Consider the following 23,344-nt stretch of genomic DNA (forward strand, 5'->3'; position numbering starts at 1 on the left):
ATAGAGTATATAGATGTTGTATTATAAAAATTGTACATTTGAAATTTACATAATGTTATTAAGCAATGCTGCACAATAATTTAATTTAAAAAGAATGATAAGCCAAGAAAAAAACTGAAAGATAGAAAATAGCCACATAATATAAACACTTCTTTATATGCAGTGCTAAAATACACTTCCATACAAGTCATTCAAATATAAATTACAGCGGTGATATTACAATACAAATAGTAGTACTAACCTATAAAAGAAAAAGACTAGAGTTGTGCTATGATTGTTATTTATAAAAATACCTACATACGTTTTATTTTGGGAACCACCACTGTATTGCCATTAATATTCAGTAAAGATGTAATGAGATACTCCCTTATTGTACAATGTGTGTGTCGATGGGTGTGTTTGTTCATGTCAGGGAGAAACTAGGAGACTCTTTGCTTAAAAGTGACTGAGGTTATCATTCTCACGAAACTTAAGAATTTTATATATCTAGCTAGAACATTGACTTTTTATACTTTAATATATAATATTTTAATAGAAAAGAGGCCAGAAAGAAAGCTAAGATGTAGAAAGAATGGAGTCTATCTAAAACTATAGTGCTAAGCACTTTTCACATGACCCACATTACTATAAAATATAAATAGATGGCCTAATGATTTATTTCCTGTCTTCTGACCTTAAGAAAGCATAAACAAGAAATAAAGAGCAAGTAACTCTTAATTGGTAATGCAATTTTGAATTGTTTTTCTAAGATAGCAAACTTATGCTTTGGTCATTTTTATCCATAAATATGAGTAAGTATGTCTCCTGAGTTATCATTCTTATAAAATGATCAGAAAATAAAATCCACAATGAACTCTCAAATTTGAAGGCAGTAACATTCTAAATTCAATGGTCTAAATGCTAAGGAAAAATTCAAGTTTTGAATTTTTGATACTTTGATAGGGATAAGCAAAATTTCAAGATAGATATTAGAAGATTTGATAATCTAATTATCAAAAAGTAACATCATAGTATGGAATATTCCATTATAGGGCAGTGATTTTTACTTTACTTTCTAAAATTGACTATTGGTTAAAAACTTATCTTTAGAAATATGTTCTACACTTCTAAAAATACAGGGGAAACAAAATATTCTCCTCAATAAGACTATACATGAAAAAAAAAACTTTTTTTTCTGTTTTGGTTTTTTTTTTTTTTAGTTGTTGCAGATGTGAAGTGACAGAATTTTGCATGATAATATAGTAATATGTTTAACTGATAGGGATTGAAGCTATGGTCTATATATATGTATACTTATATTACATATTACCTTTTTATATATAATTTCTAGCTGCTGATGGCATTAATATGTAACATTACAAGTATGATAAGACAGATATTAGACTTTAATTACATGTTTCTTTATATTGGTGATTCACATATATATTCCATATATATACAATTAAATTGATGAAATTTAGAAATAATACAAGTTTGTAAATGAAGATTTTTACTTTCATTAAATTTTTTGTGCTTCATACATGTTTTTCATGACTGACCTAAGTAATCACATGTAGACTTTGTTAGATCTTATTTAATGATGCCTGTTGCAGTTAAAAGTATAGCTACATAAGGAAGACACTAGAACTAAAATGCAAAATACATGAAATGTAGGACTCTACACTTAGAAATATATGCATCAAGACACCTTATTTCAAAAAAAAAAAAACAACAACTCTCTTCTGTTATGTATGCCTTAAATCTCAACAGTCTGCACATCCCTGTTTGTAGGTCAATATTTCTAAAGAAAAATTACACCACAGGGCTGACTGGTCTCACTTGGAATTCATAGTAATGAATCTCATATGAACACTTCACTGCTGTCAGCAGTCCAAAACTACATGTGTCTTGTGATCTTTCCTTCCCAGTCCCTGAGAAAGCAGTTTCATATCGCCTGTTCTTTACCAAATAACCACGCAACCCCCCATCAGTTCTTTCAGCTGGTGATTTTGCATCATATTTTATTGAAAAAATAAAGGGTATTGGAGAAAGGTCTTACCTTGTCACACAAAAATCAGTTAACAACCTACATCTATAACCAGAAGTTTCCCTTTGCTCCCCCATGTCTTTTCTGCAGGCTTCAATTTACTTGATTGCTGGATTCCATTACCTGTAAAACACTCAAAATCTTAGGTATAGGGAGTACATTGTTTCTGTTCTGTATCATCAGTTGTCCCCTGTTTTCAGAGTCATTCTCAAGGCACGATATACTTTGTTTTAGGTCTTGTCTGTTTATAAACAAACTACTTAAGAGATCTCTCTTGACCACATTACAATTCTGTGGGGGCGACTTTCCTAGAAAGTGCCCCCAGCTGCCATGGATGAGAGTAAACATGACAGAGATATGATGTGATCTGCTTGGGAAGGAGAGGGGGCCATTTTCCCAGAGGAAAAAGGCCGTGAGCATTGGCCAGTTTCTCAGGGGAAAAAGGCCTTGAGCCCCTTCCTCCAAGAGCTTTTATTGGGTTGTAATACACCCTGTAATATTCCTATACAGGGTGGCAAGGATCAAACAGTAGATAAAATTTCAAAGAAATCTGAGGGTTTAGTATGAGTCAGAGTCTATCAGGAAGAGTTTTAGGGTTTTTTGCTCAATACTTAACATATGAATGAAAGCACTCTTAGCAGAGCAGATTTCACAGGTTTATCAGGAAGTCTTTGTGATGCCAGATTTTTCCCCAGGACAGGCTCTAGCAAGGCAAGGAGCTGCACCCCTCCCCATCAGGTATTCAGGCTTAAGGGGATTAGAGCCAGGAAGCACTTCTCCCAGAAGACTAAGGGACTCCTCCTCGGGCTTTGTCCAAGTGGGAGGTGGGGGGGCCGTGGCTACAGTTCATTACTTCTTCTTTTTGCAGTCCCCCACCCCATGCCACCTGAGTCCTTCCATGAAGGGCTCCCAAGTGGTCATGTCTATGTCTGGCCTAGGTTGCCCCTCCTCTGAGGGATCTTACCCATCCAACCAAGCTTTGGAGGCAGGGAGGAAACCGAGGCAGCATTTGCTACCTCAAAGCTTGCCAGAGACAAACTTTGTCTCCTTCAGCTCACATTCCAGAGGCCCTTAGCCACAGGGGGTAGAGTTACAATTCCTAGAACCAGGCAGAGTGGTCCACAACACAGTTCTTTGAAAATTCTTTAACCTCTTATCAGCAGAACATTCAATAAAGAAATCAAGTAGAGTATAGTTGATATCTTAGCTTCCTTCCCTTGCACTCTGTAATCTTCTAACTTTATCTTCTCTGATTCAACAAAACTGTTTTTTGGCACCTACATCAGTAACATTTAGGTAGTAATAACCAGTGCTTATTTTTTTGTATCTAACCCCACCTCTAAGCAGCATACAACACAGCTGAACAAATTCTGTTATCTTGAGGTATATTTTGAGTTGTGATTTCCATAACTATAGTAGGCTCTAATTTTCTACCCATTTCACTAATTCTGCTTCTCATTGTCCATTGTTTTCCTTTTCGTTTATGATCGCATTTTAAATATTCACATATCTCAATACTCTGACATGGAATTCCTTTTCATCACTATGTCATTCTCAGAAACAGAGAGAAGGCCAATGAAGCAAGATAACACTTGAAAATAGTCAAGTTTTAAAATGATTTATTTAAATTTTTAAATCTGGCACAGCAACCAGAATTATTATTTTTTATTCTAAGTCTCTAATAACTTAATACTTAACCTGCACTAAATTACAAACACCTTATAAACACCCTTTCCCCACAATTACTATTCTTTATTATATCCGTCTCTTTTCATCTCTCTTAACACTTATCTCTGTGGAAATAATCTTGACTGTTACCTACTTTTCTCATCTAGAATGTAGCTTACCTATCTGCATGGCCAGTGCTTAGGAAAATGACTGGTAAAGCATTTGTAACATAAGAGGTGACCAGTACATTGTTAAGTAAATGGTAATAGCTTGGATAGTCTAAAATACTAACATTGAGACTAAATTTTTATTAAATGAATAACATTTTTACTCTAGAAAAGTAAAAATCAATATGCTTATATTTTTTAAAAATATAAAGGTCATAATTATAGTAAACATTATCTTTTTCATGCTTTCTTGAAATAATAATAATTTGAAGGGTCCAGTCCATGAATTTTTTACCGCAAGTTCATTTGCCTTCAGGTAAATGTAAGGTGTGGCATGTATTGCAATGCAGTTTAGAAAACTGACCTGTGACAGGTAAGACAACTTCACACATAGTAGAGATGAAAAATTAGGATAGTTAGCTTATGCTGAAAAGGGTCTCAAAAGCAATTTTAACATAAAATAATGAAGAATCATTATAGGTTTCAAGCAGCAAAACATATGAAAATACTAAGTAAAAATTATACATCAAACATAAGTTGAGAAATGAAGGGCAAGGAAACCTGAGGAAAATGTCTGTATAAGTACCGTATAGAAAAGCATACATAGTGCTTATGAGCTTAACTGAGATTGGGCAATTATTTAGGACATGGAGAAGACACACTAAGTGTGAAATAGACATAGAATTTTTAGGACTTAGTAAATGAGATGTGGGTGAGGATAAGGGCCAAGAGAATAAAAGGTTAGTTTTGCGATTGGGCACCTAGATAAGAATTATACCAGGAGTAAGGAGGGGGAGAAGGGGAGTATCCAGAAATAATGAAGTCTTACAGGAAATATGGCAGACTCAGTTTTTGATGTCAATGTTGACACATCACAGTCCATTAAAACTACACTATAATCCTGTCTGAGACCAGATAGAAACAGTGGTGGTGTAATTAAAGGCAGATGAAGCCTTTCTTCCATTCTATAACCTCCAGGAAAATTCAAACTCTGTCTGGCTTGCCATTATTCTGTCTTCCTTTTAAATCACATTTTTTTTTCATTAGAAGACATCGGATATGCTAAGTACTCTTAAGCATTCTCGAAATTTACTTAGCTTGCTAAAACACCACACTCTACCTGCAATTACATCGCAGCAAGCAGTGCAACGTGGTAGTAGCTGCATCCAGTTCCTGCTCCTTTTCTCATCGTGTGCGGGTTGTAGGGTTCAGGTCTATTGCAATCCGAACAGCTCGGCTTTCTTTTAAACCATGTTATTTTATAAGAATTCATTAATCACTGACCGTCTCCAGAATCTATCTGAAGCAACTCTGAAATCAGTGTGTTTTACTAGCATTGATATCCAATCAGCAAATCACCATTAAAGAGGGGGGAAGAGAGGAATGGTTTTGCCCTCGTTGTTAAATCTACCTCTCCCTGTGTGTGGAGACCCATCCACACATCCACACAATGTAACTAGAGAAGTATTTTATCGTACACCTGCAAACTGGTTTACTTTAGAAAAGGACTGGGGAATATAAAGTATTACATTGAAGAGTCGTTTTATACTGGAAATTGTTGAAAATCCAGTATATAGAGCCGAAATTGTGTTTGGTTTGCATCATACTTAAAAGTCTCTCAGGGAATTCGTGTTTGATCCTAAAACTGACTGTTTTTTCTTTATTATCATGTGCGATCACTATTTCTTTATTTCACAATGTCATACCTTTTACATTTGGGTATTTATATAAAATCCATTTTAAATTATTCAACATTCCATGTTTAATAAATGCAAACACTTCATAGCCGATACAATAAATGTGCATCTACACAGATGGTTTCTCTACATGATCTGCACTGTACCCTGTGATTCGTGGCTTATACACTCTAGAGGAAAGAGCTTTTTGTAAATATGAGTTTAGCACCATAATTACACTTAATTTGAAAAAAAAAATACAGGCATGAGGAGGTGAAAGGCAACTCTAACAATTGATAAAATAAGAGAACCATGTTACCAAACAAAAGTGGGGCTTGGGTACCCGCTGTCAAACACAGGAATATTCTGAACACAAAGGTTAGTGGGGAAGGAAAAAAAGTCTTTATTGAAATGTTCCACAATTGAGAGGAATGGGAAAATTCCCAACTCCAGGCCAATCTTTTCCACAAAAGACACAGGAAAAACGTATGTGTACCCCAAAAGACTGAAACCCCCAAACCACGCCCTTGAGGCTTCTAAGCAGAGGGCTCTCCAGCTTCAGACTACCTACAGTCTGCTTCTGGGGCCAGCACAGCCATCGCCATGCGTGGCACTTTTCCTGCTGGGGGGTGGCCCAGGGCCACTGCCAACTGCTGCAGCTGGCCATGCGAGGGAGGGCTTTGTCATGGTGGCTGTGGCATCTGGCACTCCTCACCCAGGGCCCACGGGTCCTGCAAGCATTCTGGCTGGCGTGTCCATGAGTTGGATCCCAGAGGAAAGGAGGGAGTTTCTAACTTCCCTACATGTACCTCTCCTTGTTGTAAACTCCTGTGCAGACCAGAAGGGTTCCGCTCCCCCAGACAATCTTGGCCTTTTCCCAAGTTAGAACTGACAGGCCTTACTGCAGCGCAGCACCTGCCCCTTCCACCATGTTAAACTTTAAGGTACAGGAGCCCATGCCCTTTGGTCTCACCTGTGATCAGGGGCCAGAGTGAGTAGGAGGACTTTTTCTTTTGTCCACCACTTTCTAACCTCATGCAGACTCTGTGCAGGGCCTCCCCATGCCGTGTCTCTGCCCGGGGTAGAAAAGTCAGTCATCACTCACCATGCATTTCAGCACAGCTTCATCCCCCCTGCCCCGGGCATTCCTGTGAACCCTCCCTCACTCCGACACACCGGTATCAACCAGAAATCTCATCTCACATGCTCTCGTAAGTTAACGGAATAAAGAGTCACCCAGAATTAATGACTACATAAATTATCCTTACCTTTTCATTTTTAAGAGTATTGGGTTAAATTTGTCTTATTTACTTGTTACTCATCATAATCTCCCTATTCTCCAAAATCCTACCATTTGTATTGTAACAATATGTTTTCAGTATTATAATCTATATCTTTAAAGAACAATCACAGATTAGACAATACACAAAGGGGGGGAAAGAATAGAAAAACTGCTTAGAGTTATAATGGTCTATTATAGCCACAGAGAGAGACCAGAACTGCTGAGTCAAGAAAGTTGTAAAATTCCTCTCAAGAAATGATGCGAGCATTTATGGAAATCACTTTCTGTAACACATAGAAAAAGAAAAATACTCTCAGTCCATGTTTTAAGGAGGGGATGGTTATGGAGCCGCTATATTGCTCNTAACAATATGTTTTCAGTATTATAATCTATATCTTTAAAGAACAATCACAGATTAGACAATACACAAAGGGGGGGAAAGAATAGAAAAACTGCTCAGAGTTATAATGGTCTATTACAGCCACAGAGAGAGACCAGAACTGCTGAGTCAAGAAAGTTGTAAAATTCCTCTCAAGAAATGATGCGAGCATTTATGGAAATCACTTTCTGTAACACATAGAAAAAGAAAAATACTCTCAGTCCATGTTTTAAGGAGGGGATGGTTATGGAGCCGCTATATTGCTCCTGCCTTCCCTTCCTGTCGTGGGACACCCAATCAGCATTGACTTGTCACCCCTATGGTGTTCCTTACATCAGTGCATAAATATTACTAGATTCCTGAGCTCAAGGAGTTTTCTGTCAACGCAAGGAATACAACATGTAAAAAACAATGACTCTTAAATGTGAAATGTGAGAATTGCTTGGAGGGCAAAGGAGTCAGTGACCACTTGCCCAGCGGAGGATCCTCTTGCTGTGAGATGTGACACTTGAAAATCCAAGGCAGACGATGAAAATTTAACATGAAGGGCTGGCTGAAATTAGTGGTAGGAAAAATCATTTTAGGGATTTGATAGTTGATAATTCCTTTGGTTCCAGAATGCTCTTAGAAATAATTACCTTTGTTTATAAAATAAAAGTTACTGTATATGAAAGGAGGCTTCACATCAGAGACTAAAACCTCACAGTAGACTCCAAAACTGAAAGTGTTGGGTTCCATTCTGTTTAAACAGACAAATAAAACGGTGGAGAATTTGTTTATTTTCTCTTCTTGGTTTGCTTTCATCTCATAATGCAGGAAGAAAAGAAAAGGAGTAAAGGAGCAGCTGGTAGAAAAATATGAAGATTAGGAACTAAATTTTGTCTTAAAAGTGGGGTTATGAAATATTCAGTTTACAGTTATTTATATTGCTATAATCTATAGGTTTCAAAACAGACTGACCGTGTCCTACTTGCACAAATGCCTTAAGCAGATACTTTATTTTGTGTAAGCAAGAAAAAGTCTGGGGACAGAAACAGCAGTTGCAGGATTATTAGATATTCATATACTTAACTAACTAAAATGGAACCAGGAACGCAGAGCATTTTATGATTCTGAAAACCTAAATCTTCTGAAAATTTACCTAGCATTTCCCAAAATATAGAGTATTGAGTTTGAGTTTATCTTCTCTAGATATTAAACAATAGCATCTGATATCGTTACTTTCCATTTGACCCTTAAAAGTATAGTTAGGGCCACACTTCTACCCTTATGAAATTAAAATATCAATGTAAGCAGTCACAACATTTGCATTGACACTACTGTCCCTCAAATTACCTTTTCTGGCCTAGCATCTCTAAACTCTGGAAGCATTAAAACACAATGATTGCATTTATCTAACCACTGACTGGTTATGGTGCAGGTCTCAGCCTACTGAGAGTGATGTTACAGGCCAGGAACACCGGAGGCACTGGCCTAGCCCTTTGTTACTTTTAGCAAGCTGCCACTGACATTTCCCTCAGAACAGGGGGACTGCCTTTACTAGGGTTCATGGATAGGGTGTCTGCGGTCTCAGTTCACTCTTCACTGGCTAATTTAAAGAATAAGAGTGAGAATTAGTGTGAGGGAAGGAAATTCCAGTGTTACACAAGAGGTCAGTTATTTAGGTTTCCCAGTGCTTTCCGCAAGAGGAAACTTCATGGGTGGGCTCAGCTTAATTCCTCCTCCCGTGGTTTTGCTGGTAGCTACATCTTACAGCTGACAATATGTGTATTCAAGACGGTTGTCTTTGGAAATGGATAGATAGATCTGCCATCAAAAGCTCAATGTCAAGTACTCACACTACATTGTCCTTAATTACTTAGATTCTTATATCATTTTAACTGCTCTCACAAAAGTACCCAGTATTGTGCTAATGAGCAAATACAATCACCTGTATTAGAACTCACTCTCCATGACCCTCAGCCATTCTGAATAAAGTAAAAAATGCGTAAGATAGCCGTCACAGACCAGCATAATCTGGCCCCGGACCATTTTATCTGTGATGGATCTCCAACGTAAATGAGCTGTTCCAGGCACATTTCATGTTCACTATTAGCCAAATATATCTTTCTTTCCTTTGTTTTCTAGGCAATACATATTCTACAATATTTTTATAATTGTTATTTTTGAAACTGCAGCATTAAGATCCTAAGTACTTGTACTTATAAGTATTGATATTATCAACTTTTTGATAATTTCAATGTGAGAGAATTTGAAGGAATTTAGAAGTACTTGAATATGTGATTATTTCTTTTATCTCAGCAAGTATCATCAAATACTTACATGGAACTTTTAATCACATATAGAAGATAATTTAGAATAATAATAAATAAACAAAAATCCATCCCCAATAATAATATACCAAAAAGAAGTATATTCCTAACATTTATAAATATTTTTATTATTAAAATATATTTTTATATTTTATTTTGTTTTCCATAATCATTTACCCCCCTTATACCCTTTTCTACCACCACTGCCTCCCACATACCCATACTGTTGTCTGTTTCCATGAATTTTTTTCTTCTTAGCATGATCCCTCCATTCCCACAATGCCCGCCCCCAACCCAGCCTGCTCTCTATCTATGAGTCTTTCTCCATTTTGTTTGTTAGTTCAGTTTATCCATTAGATTCCTCATATGAGTGAAATCATATGGTATCTGTCTTTCTCTGACTGTCTTATTTCACTTAGGATAATGTCCTCCAGGTCCATCTGGGCTGTTGCAAAGGGTAAAATTTCCCTGTTTTTTTGGTGTTTTTTTTTTGTGGCCAAGTAGTATTCCACTGTGTGAATGTTCTGTAGACAATAGACATATGAAAGATGCTCACCATCACTAATCATCAGAGAAATACAAATCAAAACCACAATGAGATATCAACACAACCATCAGAATGCCCATCATCAATAAATCAACGAAGAGCTGTTGGCAATGATGCAGACAAAGGGGAACCTCTTCAGTGGGAATGCAGACTGGTGCAGCCACTGTGGAAAACAGTATGGCGTTATCTCCAAAAACTAAAAATGGATCTGACTCAAGACCCAGCAATTCAACTTCTGGAAATTTACCTGAAGAAACCTGAAACACTAATTCAAAAGAATATATTCCCACCATGTTCACTGCCGCATTATTTGTAATGGTAAGATTTGGAAGCAGCCCAAGTGCTCATCAGTAGATGAGTGGATAAACAACATTTTTAATAACAAACTTAGTGTATGAAAATTAAGGAACATAGGCTCCCTTTTAAAATATTTACCTTTGACAACACTTTCTCGCTAAAGAAGAAAATTTTTATAAACACTTTTATGTTAGAAAAGTTATGTTTAAAAAGTGTTTGGCATCACACATTACTTCAAAGTGACTCCATTTTATCTTTTGACCACTTAATTTTTTTCCTTATTTTTATGTTATCATAGCATTTTGATATCTTAGAAGACCACTAACTTGCCAAAAAAATTCGTAACCAATTGCCAAATGTTAAATGGAAAAAAATCTATGTGTGTGACAGATGGGTATATAAAATGATCTCTCCTGGCATGCCTCACCTAATGACATTTGAAAAATTGACTAATTGGGCTGTAAATGAGATCATCAGTAAAACCACGTGGAATGGATATTTCACAGAGCAAGCTTTGTGTAATCATCTTGTTACATTGGAGATCATATGTAAATCATTGCTAATAAAATTTGATCTTCTACAAATCCTCATTACTGATTTTCTTATTTGATATTATTTAATTACCATTTGCTATCATCATCATGATTTTCTCTGGTTAAAAATCCAATCTATAGGTAAATATATGTATTTTAAAATGTGGCCCTTTAAGACTACTATTATTGTTTTGACTCTTTACATATGGAATCCAAAGAAAATGCATTGTCAAGAGCAAAGATTCTGCATAATAAAAAATAATGATTGTATTTATCATTATTTTTAAAATTATACTTGTTCAAATGGCATTTTGGGAAAGACTTTTCTTAGTTAATGCTGTCTTTACTTTCACAGGTTCATTCAATATTTCCAATCTGTCACTGATTATGGATTTCAAGTACTGAAAGAATATTTGGTTGTACAATTTACTTTAGGATGCTACCAGAAACAAAAATTATAATAAAAAGAAACCAACAGCCTACAATATTATCCATGAGTAGTTATTTATTCTGTGTTGCTCTGTGTATTGTAAGGCTAGTTCATCTGATTTTCAATCATTTAATTCTAGGTATATTTTATTCCAGTTATATCTTCTATTATAGTTTTTATTCATATGTATAAATTATGAAATGCATGTTATTAGTATATCCATTATTTTAAGAGATCTCTAGTTACTCTGTTTTAAGCTAGTAACATATTCTTGGAAAATAGTAATTGTGATAAAGGTCTGTTTCATTTCCAATATATCCTCTTATTTTTTAGTACTTCATATTATCTTCTATGTTGTTCATCATTTGGATTATTCAGTTACAAAAGTAATGCTTTTGAGCCTTATATTACTAAATAAAACTCCATTTGAAGCAAAATGAAAGTGTCATTTATTGGACATGATGGCACAAGAGGTCACTTTTGATTTTTCTGTGCTTTTAGTGGTTTCTGGCCCCAGGCAAACCACAGGAAGATTCAGCTTGCCATATAAAAAAAAGAAACAAGTGCCTCCTTTCCCAGCCTGATTTAGAACAATGCTCAGTGCAATGACGAAAAGTGGTAGAAGATGGGTCGTCATTCACCTTAGGAATGGGTCACCAGACTTCACTGTACACACCTCCTTCAGTGTTAGTCAAGGAGCACATCTCTTGGAATGCCGAAAAATGAAAGTGTCCTGTGTACCTTTGTGTCTTTACTACCTTATCAGCCTCCCTGGAAGCTGTACTGATTCTCTCATGGGTATAGCAAACAGCTTAAAGTCCTCAAGCAGTAATTTTCTAACTGATTAGCAAAATACCTCACGTAATTTTGTGAAGATTTGCATGCACTCCCAATATAATCAAATTTGTGAGATAAAGTGGTTCATCTTGAGAAAGATCTTCTTCCCCAATAGACATTAAATTTTGATTTCTGTCAATCAGTCCAATATTTCTTTTAACCAAATATTTACTGGGACTTACTAAATGTTCAGATACATGGAGTCATTAAAGTTATAATCCACAAAGAATTATATAAAATATTATTATTATTGATACAGGGTGCAGCCAAGGGAGAGCCCCCCCAAAAAGATTTGGAATGGGGTCCAGAACTCAAAGTGTATAGGAATATTGGAGAGACATATAAGATGTCCTCACTCCCCCCTCCCAGGTGTCAGTTGGGGGAAGGGACCAATGGAGCAGGGCCATTGAGAGCTGTGTTGCATAGCAACAGTTTTGCAGCTAACCTCTGGAGTGGTCATTGAACATATCTATAACCTTTAACTGGTTTCATAGATATGTTAAATAGCTGTGGCCAAGTTTTGGGCCAGGGAGAAGTGAGTGGGGGCTAACCAGGCTGGAATTGGGGGCTGCTTCTCTGAGAGAGTGCCTGCGAGAGAGGCATGCGGCTTTAGCAGAGTGAAGACCCCCTCTTGGCCAGGTGAGGGGGAGAGCCACGCTGTTTTGGAAAGATGTAGACCCTGTAGCCATTAGGAGGGAGAGCCACGGGGTTTCAGCAGAGTGAAGACCCCCCTCTTGGCCAGGTGAAAGGGAAAACCACGCAGCTTTGCCAGAATGGAGATCCCTTTCGCCAGGTGAAGAAGAAAGAAGTGCTTTTGGTGGACTGCAGACCCCTGCAGCTTTGGTAGAAGAGGCCCATGCGGCTTTGGCGTGCTCCCTTTGGCTGAGTAGCCTGGAAAGCAGGAGAGACTAGAACTTGGTACAAAGAACTCTTGCCAGTGGAAGGTGCCACATGACTTTGGATTAGTTGAGATCCTGCCTGGACAGGCGACACAGCCCACAGTGCCAGTGACCTGAAAAAACGGACGTGTGCTCTTTTCCTGATTTATGGTACCCGGAGTTGGGACAGTGGGAGAAGGGAGCGCTGTGTGTGTGTGTGTAGGTGTATACCCTTAAAGACTTTAATATTTTAATGAAGGCATCGGGCCTGAATAGCATTAAATAAACATTTTGTTTCCTTTTCACAAATCTCTGGCATTGAAAGATGTCTTTCCAATTGGCAGCGGACAGAAGAGCCCAATAGATGTTAGTATTATCTCCTTGGGAGGGGCCTCTGTTTTCTGTAGCAGTTTTTTGGCGTCCCTTGGTGGGCCAAGTATTGCCCCCGCCCTTGTGATACAGGGTGCAGCCAAGGGGGTGCCCAGGAAAGATTTGGAATGGTGTCCAGAACTCAAAGTGTACAGGAATATTGGAGGAAATATTAAGATATCCTCACCCCCCCCCCCAAGGTGTCAGTTGGGGGAACGGACGAATGGAGCACGGCCATTGGGAGCTGTTTTGCATAGCAACAGTTTTGCAGCTAACCTCTGGAATGGTATTTAACATATCTATAACCTTTAACTGGTTTCATAGATATGTTAAATAGCTGTGGCCAAGTTTTGGGCCAGGGAGAAGTGAGTGGCTGCTACCCAGGCTAGAATTGGGAGCTGCTTCTCAGAGAGGGCCTGCTTGAGAGCCATGTGGCTTTAGCAGAGTGGGGGCTAACCAGGCTGAAACTGGGACTGCTTCTCTGAGAGAGGGCCTGCTTGAGAGCCATGTGGCTTTAGCAGAGTGGGGGCTACCCAGGCTAGAATTGGGAGCTGCTTCTCTGAGAGAGGGCCTGCGAGAGAGCCATGTGGCTTTAGCAGAGTGAGGACCCCCTCTTGACCAGGTGAAAGGGAAGACCACGCAGCTTTGCCAGAGTGGAGATCCCTGCGGCCAGGTGAAGAAGAAAGATGCGCCTTTGGTGGAGTGCGGCTTTGGTAGAAGAGGCCCACGCAGCTTTGGCGTGCTCCCTTTGGCTGAGTAGCCTGGAAAGCAGGAGAGACTTTGACTGGAACTTGGTACAAAGAACTCTTGCCAGTGAAAGGTGCCACATGACTTTGGATTACTTGGAGATCCTGCCTGGACAGGCAGGCGACACAGCTCACGTGCCAGCGGCCTGGGAGAAAAACGGACGTGTGCTCTTTTCCTGATTTACGGTACCCGGAGTTGGGACAGTGGGAGAAGGGAGCGCTGTGTGTGTGTGTGTGTAGGTGTATACCCTTAAAGACTTTAATATTTTAAGGAAGGCATTAGGCCTGAATAGCATTAAATAAACATTTTGTTTCCTTTTCACAAATCTCTGGCATTGAGAGATGTGTTTCCAATTGGCGGCGGACAGAAGAGCCCTATAGATATTAGTGTATCGTCCTTGGGAGGGGCCCCTGTTTTCTGTAGCAGTTTTTGGCATCCCTCGGTGGGCCAAGTATTGCCCCCCCCTCGGAACCTTTGTTCGGTAACACTTGGACCCTTGTTCCATAACATTATGACTTAAAATATAGTTCTGTTTAATTAAAAGCTAGAAAAACAAAAGAAGTCACAGTAAAAATCATCAGTAACTAGAATAACTTTCAAAAGTAATCTCTAAATCATATATAAAAATTACAAATACAGTTGCTGTCTATATAAGTAAAATATATAATAAAATAAAAAATATTGGGATTTTAAATTAAGAATAAAATATGATTCTGAATTAAAAAAGAGGATTCAAAGATATTTAAAAAGGCCACTATCACTTAAAATCTTGGTTGGTAAGATGAGATTAAATACATAAAGCCATTATATGACAGTGTAAATAAATTCTGAGCCATCATAGGCATGATAAGACTTGAGTCAGGCTCATAAATAAATTAAATCGATCTAAATAATAAGAAAGGGAAGAGCATTCTAAACACTTAGCACAGTAAAGTGTGCTCAGTGTACTAGGAGAGCAATAAAAGGGAGAGAACCTGCCTCACTGGACCTAGTACTGGGAGAACAGGCAGAAGTTGATGACAAAGACCTGAGCTCAGGTTACACATATCTTAAATACTGCATTGCCTCAGACTAATGGGATTTTCTGATGTTAATATTAAATTATTCATCCTAAAGATTTTGTCTTGTATCAGACATTTTATCACATTACTCTTCAGTTCAAAAGTCTCCTTATTCAAGCTCCTTAAAATATAATTCCTTTCTTATGAATCAGATGACATAGCATTCTCTCAAATAGGAACATAGCAAACTGAATATTTCCTTAATGCCACTCAAATCTGTTTGCTCTTCTTGCCTTTCCCACATAGAGAATTGAGGACGTCACCACTCCCTGTGTCACCCGAGCCAGAAACTAGAAAGTGTGCTAATTTAGGCTTCTGTTTTTGTGTATCCACATTTCAATCATTTTCAGGTATGTCTCACTCTACTTATGAAATATTTTCCAAATTATCTTCATTTTTGTGTGTCTATGTTTATTTAAACTAAATGTCACTACCTTTTTCTGACCCTCTTCAGTCATTACCAGAATTCTGTTTTAAAACTATTCAATTACTACTTTGGTTTTTTTTTAAATAAAACAAATGATCAGCATAGTTTATAGATTGATCAAGCTTTCTCCCCAGCCCTCTTTTCCAATCTTTTATCCCACAGCTCTCTTCCTCCTTGATTACTTTGTACCAGCTATTCAGAATCAATTACATTCCCTGTAATGAGAACACTCTTTACAGATCTGTGCATTTGCAGACTCTCCTGTTACATCTTATAGCCTAATTCTTCCCTTCACCTTACATCCAATTCTGATCCTTTAAAACTCTGTTCAAACGTTTATGCTCTCAAAGCTTCTTGTGAAACTGATTGGGTTTCTCCACTCAGTTTTATTAGATTATATGTTAATCCTTATCATGGCACTTTCAACTTTGTTCCAAATTAAAATGATCAATTTAGTCATTTGTTTTACCTTCTCCCTCTGCGGGAGACAGGATGTCTGCTTTTGGGATATAGTAGATGTTCAGTATCTGTTTTCTAAATAATAAAGTCTTATTCAGGTTCCCTGATATTTTCATTAAAAAAAGGTGGAGATGAGGAATGGGTGTCCAACCAGTTTGAGGGGGAGCAAAACAACAATGAAAAAATAAACAAAAAAATCTCTAATTAAAAGGACCTGACTCCGTGCTAAGCCATGGTAAGCCACTCTACTGAGAACCAGAGGAAGTCTCTGAAAATTTGAATCTTGACATGCTAGTTCAATGAAAGGATGATTAAAAAGAACGTTTTTGTGGGTTTTTTTGAATCACAGAAGTTCGAGCAAAAGTTTACTTATTGCTTATGTTTGGAAAAATAATTTATGCTTTAAACCAGATTTAAATATTTTGAACTGTAAGGTTTTTTCCCAATTTTGAATCTCAATCAAATTCAAGAAATATTTTTGCACTTCATCATGTTTCAGGCACCATGTCACCTATGTCCAACATACCTGTGAAGCTGTCAGATACCATACTCAATATTTAATTGCAGGGTTAGAAGCAGGGAGAAAGTTTAAAAGGAAGAATTTCAAGGAACAGATATGAAGATAGTGATTTCCAAACATCAAACTCAAAATAAAGAAATGTGGAAACCTTTCTCTTCGTGGGGAATACCAGGATTCTTTATATCAGCCAACCCAAAGCATATGCAGTTAGAAGTTTAAAACCACCTGAGAGAGATCTGTGTGCACACTCTGTGAAATGGAAGCTGAAGAGTGAGAGAATAGTGATGGAACAGGCAGAGAGAGCCATGCTTATTCTGTGGAAGAGGTTTTGAACACAGGAGATCTGTCAAACAAAACCTAACCATGCTCACAATGAAGAAAATATATTTTGCAATTTAAACAACTACTTTACATTTTTATCATTTGCATGAATACCTCTCCTTTGTTAGTCAGATTGAAGCCAGGGTTGAAAGGAAGCCATCTTCTCCCCCTATTCAAGAAGAGCAATTATCTTCAGGATATTTTCCTTATTATTTGAAATATTATAGTGTTCTCCTAAAACTGCATGCATGCCTCATCAGATTATTTTAAACCCCCTTGTGTATGTGTGTATATTTTATATTCTATTATATATATATATATATATATATATATATATTATACATATGGTGTGTGTATATGTATACACTATATATATAATATATACATGTATATGCATTTGTCATATACATTCATAATGTATATACATGTTTATGTATAACATAGTCATATGTTGTATCTATAAACCTGGAGAGTATTGATTTCATAATCATAGAACTAATAGCTATTCTCTAATGTAGTCAAAATGAAGTATTTGATAGTTTCTCAGTACCGGTTGACATTTCCTTGTGAAACTAATATGCATAAATAGTCTGAGGCAATCATTAATTGAGTTACCCATTTCTGAATCAAATAGTTGTCCCTTGAATTATTTATATGAGAAACATGATGTAAATGTAGGAAATTAAAGATGACAAAGAAATGATATAGTGCATGTACAGAGGTAGTTATTCCATTTTAATGCTGAGTTGCCCATACCCCAAATTTATTTCTCCTCATGAATGACACCAGCCAGCAAAGATGGCTTTAAATATTACCTCCACTCAACAGTCTGAGGAATTTTTTTTCTAAAAGGCCATTTTAAAAACTTACATGAACAAGTTAAATGTATGAGCTTAAGACAAAATGGCTGTAAATTTGCTCCTTTATTAATTATGTAACCAAGCGTGATATATGTCTTGAGTACCCAGAGTTTCCCAGTCCACACTGGGTGGTAAAAGAAATACGCAGAAATGCAGAATGACTTTCCCTAAAATGGTAAATTCTTTAACAAATAGAAAAAGATAAAATGACATCCTACATGTTTATTTAAGTTAAAAATCCATTTACCAATTTTAATTTTCCCACATCCACTTTACAGTGCTCATAATAGAACTTTCAGTCTTTCTTCTTCCTTTATTAAGATTGACATGAAGAACTCGGCAGTGACGTAGGTCTTGGGTTACTTCAATTTATTTATTAATTCAGTTTAGGCTGTAAAAATAAAAGAAAATTAATGCCTGCCAATAAATAAGTCATTTCATTCCCTGTGGCTCCTTTAATCCCCTTATTCTTTCATTGTGTTTTCTTCTACATGTGGATAGACATGTAAAATTCAGTAATCTACAAAATATTTCCCCAGTTAATACTATAGTGGCCAAATTTTCTTGGAGCTTGAAGCTGACCTTTTAATCATAGCATTCTTCCAAATGACTTTAAGGTTTGAGCCTACACTCACTTAATAGGCATTACAATTGCACCCACAAGCAACTAAATGTATAATTAGCCATTGGAACTTCATGCCGAGAGTACAAATTAGCCCCTCAATTGCACCTGCAACTGGTCACCTGAAGGTTCAATTAAACACATATAGTTTTGCTCCGGCAATATGTATCTGACACAAAATTACCGACTTACATTTTTAGACCAGAAAATAAAACATTTGGCCTTTTAGCACTGCCCTAAAGAACAAGCTTTGGATTTTTTTGTTTTTTATATTAAGGCATTGTCTGCTCTCAAGCAACATTCTCCAAACATTTTCAAAGTACAATATATTATCTCTATGTTTTCTTTTCTCATATTACTTGTTTAGTTTGGTAGGCCACACAGTTGTAAATAATATGTGATTCCGTACTTTTGAGAATTGTTGCATCTAAATATCTGTGTTCTACAGAATTATGCATATTAACTTTGAACACAAACTAATAGGTAACTACCAATGCTTGCTCTGTTAACACTGGGTTTTCTAAACAATACACTTTGATGGAAAATTTATGCATTCTTCAGAGCAATTTTTATTTCATGGAGAAAGCTAAAAAATAGTCAGTGTTCATGAAACATATTCTTATTTTTTTATTGTTGTTCAACTACAATTGTCCTGATTTTTCCCCATTACTCTCCCCACCTCCCCATCTCCCACATTCAATCCTCCCCCCATTGTCCTTTTCCATGGGTCCTTACACATATTCCCTGACTTGACTCTTCCCCTTCTTTCCCCCATTATTGCCAAAACATGTTCTTATTTTAGTGTGCTATTACTAACTCTATATGTAGAACACACTTGTCTTGCTTTAGGGTTAACACAGCTGTGTTTTAAAGGCTTGAAAAAATGACTTAGAAAAAAATCAGGCCCTGGCTGGTGTAGCTCAGTGGATTGAGTGTGGGCCTGCGAACCACACGATCGAGATTCGATTCCCAGTCAGGGCACATGCCTGGGTTGCAGGCCAGTTCCCAGCAGGGGACTCACCAGAGGCGACCATACATTGATATTTCTCTCCTTCTCTCCTTCCCTTCCCCTCTAAAGATAAATAAATAAAATCTTTTAAAAATCATAGATGAGACAGAATTTCCATGTATCCTTCAGTCACTTTCACTTGTTAAATTTTACATTATTACAGTACATTTGTCTCAACTAATAGCCCATTCTTGAAACATTATTATCTAAGGTCTATACATTATTTGTATTTGTCCAGGTTTCTCCCCAATGTTCCCTTCTTATTCTAGGATTTCATACAGGTTATATACTACATGGAATTATTGTGTCTCCTCAGGGTCCTCCAGACTGTGAGAACTTGTTTATAACTTTGGCAAATTTGAAGAGTATTAGTTATTTTGTACAACGTCTCTTACCTGGTATTTGTCTGATTATTTTTTCATGATTACATTAGGGTTATAGGTTATTTGGAGTAAGAGCACTAGATACAGTGACATTCTCATCACATCATACCAAGGGCATATTCTACCAACATAGTTTACTAGTGTTGTTGACCTTAATCAAGTGGCTGAGCTGCTTTTAGTCAGGTTACTTCCCTGAGTTGTAAATCTATTGTACTCCTGAGTCGGATCGCAGCCCCTACATAAAGAGAGGGGAGTTATGCTCCACCTTTGGCAAAAGAAGTGTACACCAAATTGCTTAAAATTTAGCTCAGGATATTTATGTATCCCTACCTGTTTTTTCTTAAGTAAATGGTTTACATTACTTTGGACTCACAGACATTTAATTTACACCTTGGGATATAATACAATGTTACATTATTTATTTTGTTCTTCAAAAGCTTCACTTTGGTCTTTTGGAGCCATTATAGTTCACTTTCATGTACCTGTAACACATCGTGTATGTGTGTTTGTGTGTTTGAACATTTCTTTCATTTCTGAAACTATAAGAGGCTCCAGGCCCTTCTTACATATTACATATCTCAGCCCAAGAATCAAGAATTTTCTTCTACTAGAGAATGCTATTAGACTCCCAAATCTGAGTGGAGTAATTTTTTCAATTTTGCAAATTATGCTTTTACAAAGTTAATGGATTTTATTGAGGCCATGGATTATTTATGAGTCAGTTTTCCAAGCTTTTTTTTTGTGGGCAACCCCAAAATAAGGAAATTATCATTTTCAACAGAGGAGCAGACTGCAACCACCAAAATGGAATGGAGCAAGGCTTGATGAATCCCTTATATTACCCAAGGTTTTACAATGAAGCAAAATGTAACAACAAAATAAATCTAGCATAGGAATAGAGAGCATCAGACATACCTACACAACTTTCTTTGTTTCCCATTCTTTTATTCTTCTTTTACTTTGAAATGCTGTACAGTTTAAAAGAAACAGTAGAGTTGATAGATGAACAATTTAAAGAAACCCCCAAAATACCTTAGTAACTCAGTTACACTCATTGAATAGTAAATTTAATGTAATATTGGAAGTTCTTTTGGCTGAGGTGGCATTGATCTATTTCTACCAATTCCAATGAACAACCAATTCAAATCCCTAACTCAGAAGGTACTTTCTGATTAAATTTTTCTTTTTTAAGCAAATTTTTTATTATACTATTAGAGTTGTCCCACTTTTCCCCTTTATACCCTCTAAGTTGCACTGTCTGTCTTGCTCCCCAAATGTTCCTTCTGGCTCATCTGCATGTGAATATACGATATTCCAGTCTGCCAGCCACCGACTTGTCCACCCTGGACCACCGGATGCTGCCTTGTTGTGCACCCTCTTTGCCCCAGCCGCCTGTCTCTGCCACTCCTGCTGGTCTGGATGAATCTGTCTTCTTTAACTCCTTGGTTAGTGGAGTGTCATGCAATCTGATTTTCTGGCAGTTCTGGTTTTTTTTTTTGTTTTTTTTTTTTGCTTTTAATTTGGTTGTTATCCTCCTTTTAGTTGAACAAGAAAGTGAAATATATCTAAATATGCCTCAGTCTTGGCTGGAACTCTGATTAAATTTTTCTGTATTATTTGTGATAGGGCATCATAGAATAAAAATTAGATCTGATATTTACTAATATTATTAATGTGCTATGACACAGTTTGTACATAAGAGGATGGTAAAGATGTCTTGCTTCTGTTATGAAAGGTCCAAATACTTAATAGAATTTAATTATATCCCAGGATGGATATGACATAAGAGTATGAGATCATGCTAAACTTCAGATAGCGGGGGTCAAATATTAATAATGATTATTTATACAAGACATTAGTGTTAGTTGGTGTCTCCTTAATATTCACTGCTTATTTTGTCATATCCAGCTCAGTTCTACTGTGGAAATACAAAATAAATTTTTCCTTTTTATTAATAATAAAACATAATGAATACCATATATATTTTCTCATATTTTCCATCATATTTTTGTTTCACAATGTGTATTTCTATTAAGCAGCTTGGTTGTCATCTACATACTTTCTATACATTAAACACAGAATTTGAAAATTTGGAACAATGTGGTCCTTGGAGACATTTCTGAGTTTTAATTCACAAAATACAGGCTTACAACCTCAAGACCACTCAAAACAATTTCTCATTCCCTTTGTTTTCAGAACTATACAATATTAGGCAGTACGTAAACCATATAATAAATTGTGCCATCATTTGCTATAAGTGATAGTAAAGTGTTTAACAATTTTTCTAATTTTGTTTTTTTTTAATTTTATAGGGCTCAGAGTCTATTGAAGTGTCTCTTAAAAAGAAATCTAGATTTCTACCGCTTGCCACTTCCTCTAAGTGCCGATAATGTATTCCTGAGACCTTATAAAGGCAAGAGACTTACAGACTGAATTCTTTCCCTCAGTAAGAGGCTTGCACATCTTCACCAGAGATAACACAGCTCAATCCTTCCATAATGGATGGGATGAGACCGAGAGTGCCATCTTACATACACCTCTTCACAAGGGAGCTCTGCTATTTGTACCAGATGCATTTTCGGGAAAGATACTGTATAGCAGCTCCACGTGCACCGGAATTTGCTGTTTTACCAAAAGATGGCTAATTGGGTTAAATGCCCTGTAAAAGGGGAAAAAAGAGAATTCAGGTATGCTTTTATAAATTTCAGCATTTTAAATATCTTTTAAGTACACTTGGGCATTTAAAAAGATATACTTCCTTTTCTATTTTTAAAGAATGTTAATATTTTTAAGGCCTTACAGTTTAGTGCAGTATAAAAAACATCCTATGTATAGGCACTTAGACCCATGCAAATTAGTAGAGGCTAGAATAAAGATCTCTTCTCAATACTTTGAATATCTGGAAAATGTCATGCCCACAAGTTGAAAGTGGTGTCTAGCATATATTAGGAGGCAAACATCCTTTTCAGGGCTGTGCCTCTTTCGATCTCTCTTATCTCATTCTTTCATGAACCTCAGATGATCTTTCACTATAAATAAACTAAACTTATGTTTATTAATGTGGAAAGTTTTTTTTCTGATTTACTTCTTATACATCTCTAGAATTTTTCAGTAAGTTTCCTGAGCTTGCCATTTACAACTACTACATCTAAATATATTACATCCAGTCATATTTAAAGCCATTTAATATTATATTTCTAGCACTCATATTCCTATCTTATACTCTCCCAAGAGAAAACTACCAAAGAAGAGACAACCAACAGGTTAAAAACTACTAAAACATGACTATACAATGAAAACATTGCTGTTGCTTTATCTAGGCAGCAGAGAACAGTACAAAGCTAGCCCTATGCAAACAAATTGTATTGCCTTAGAGCCGATTAATACAGCCAGGACACAAATTCACAGAATGACTATGATCCACATTTCTCCCCTGCTTAATAATTCTCTTTCCATTGTCCTCTCTCTCACTTTAAAGAACAATGGCTCAGGAGGAAATTCAAGCAATATTGTAAGAAAGGAATCTTCTCTTTC

The sequence above is a fragment of the Sturnira hondurensis genome, unplaced genomic scaffold, assembly GCF_014824575.4.
Source record: "Sturnira hondurensis isolate 20B ecotype Veracruz unplaced genomic scaffold, ASM1482457v3 Scaffold0009665, whole genome shotgun sequence".
NCBI lineage: Eukaryota > Metazoa > Chordata > Mammalia > Chiroptera > Phyllostomidae > Sturnira > Sturnira hondurensis.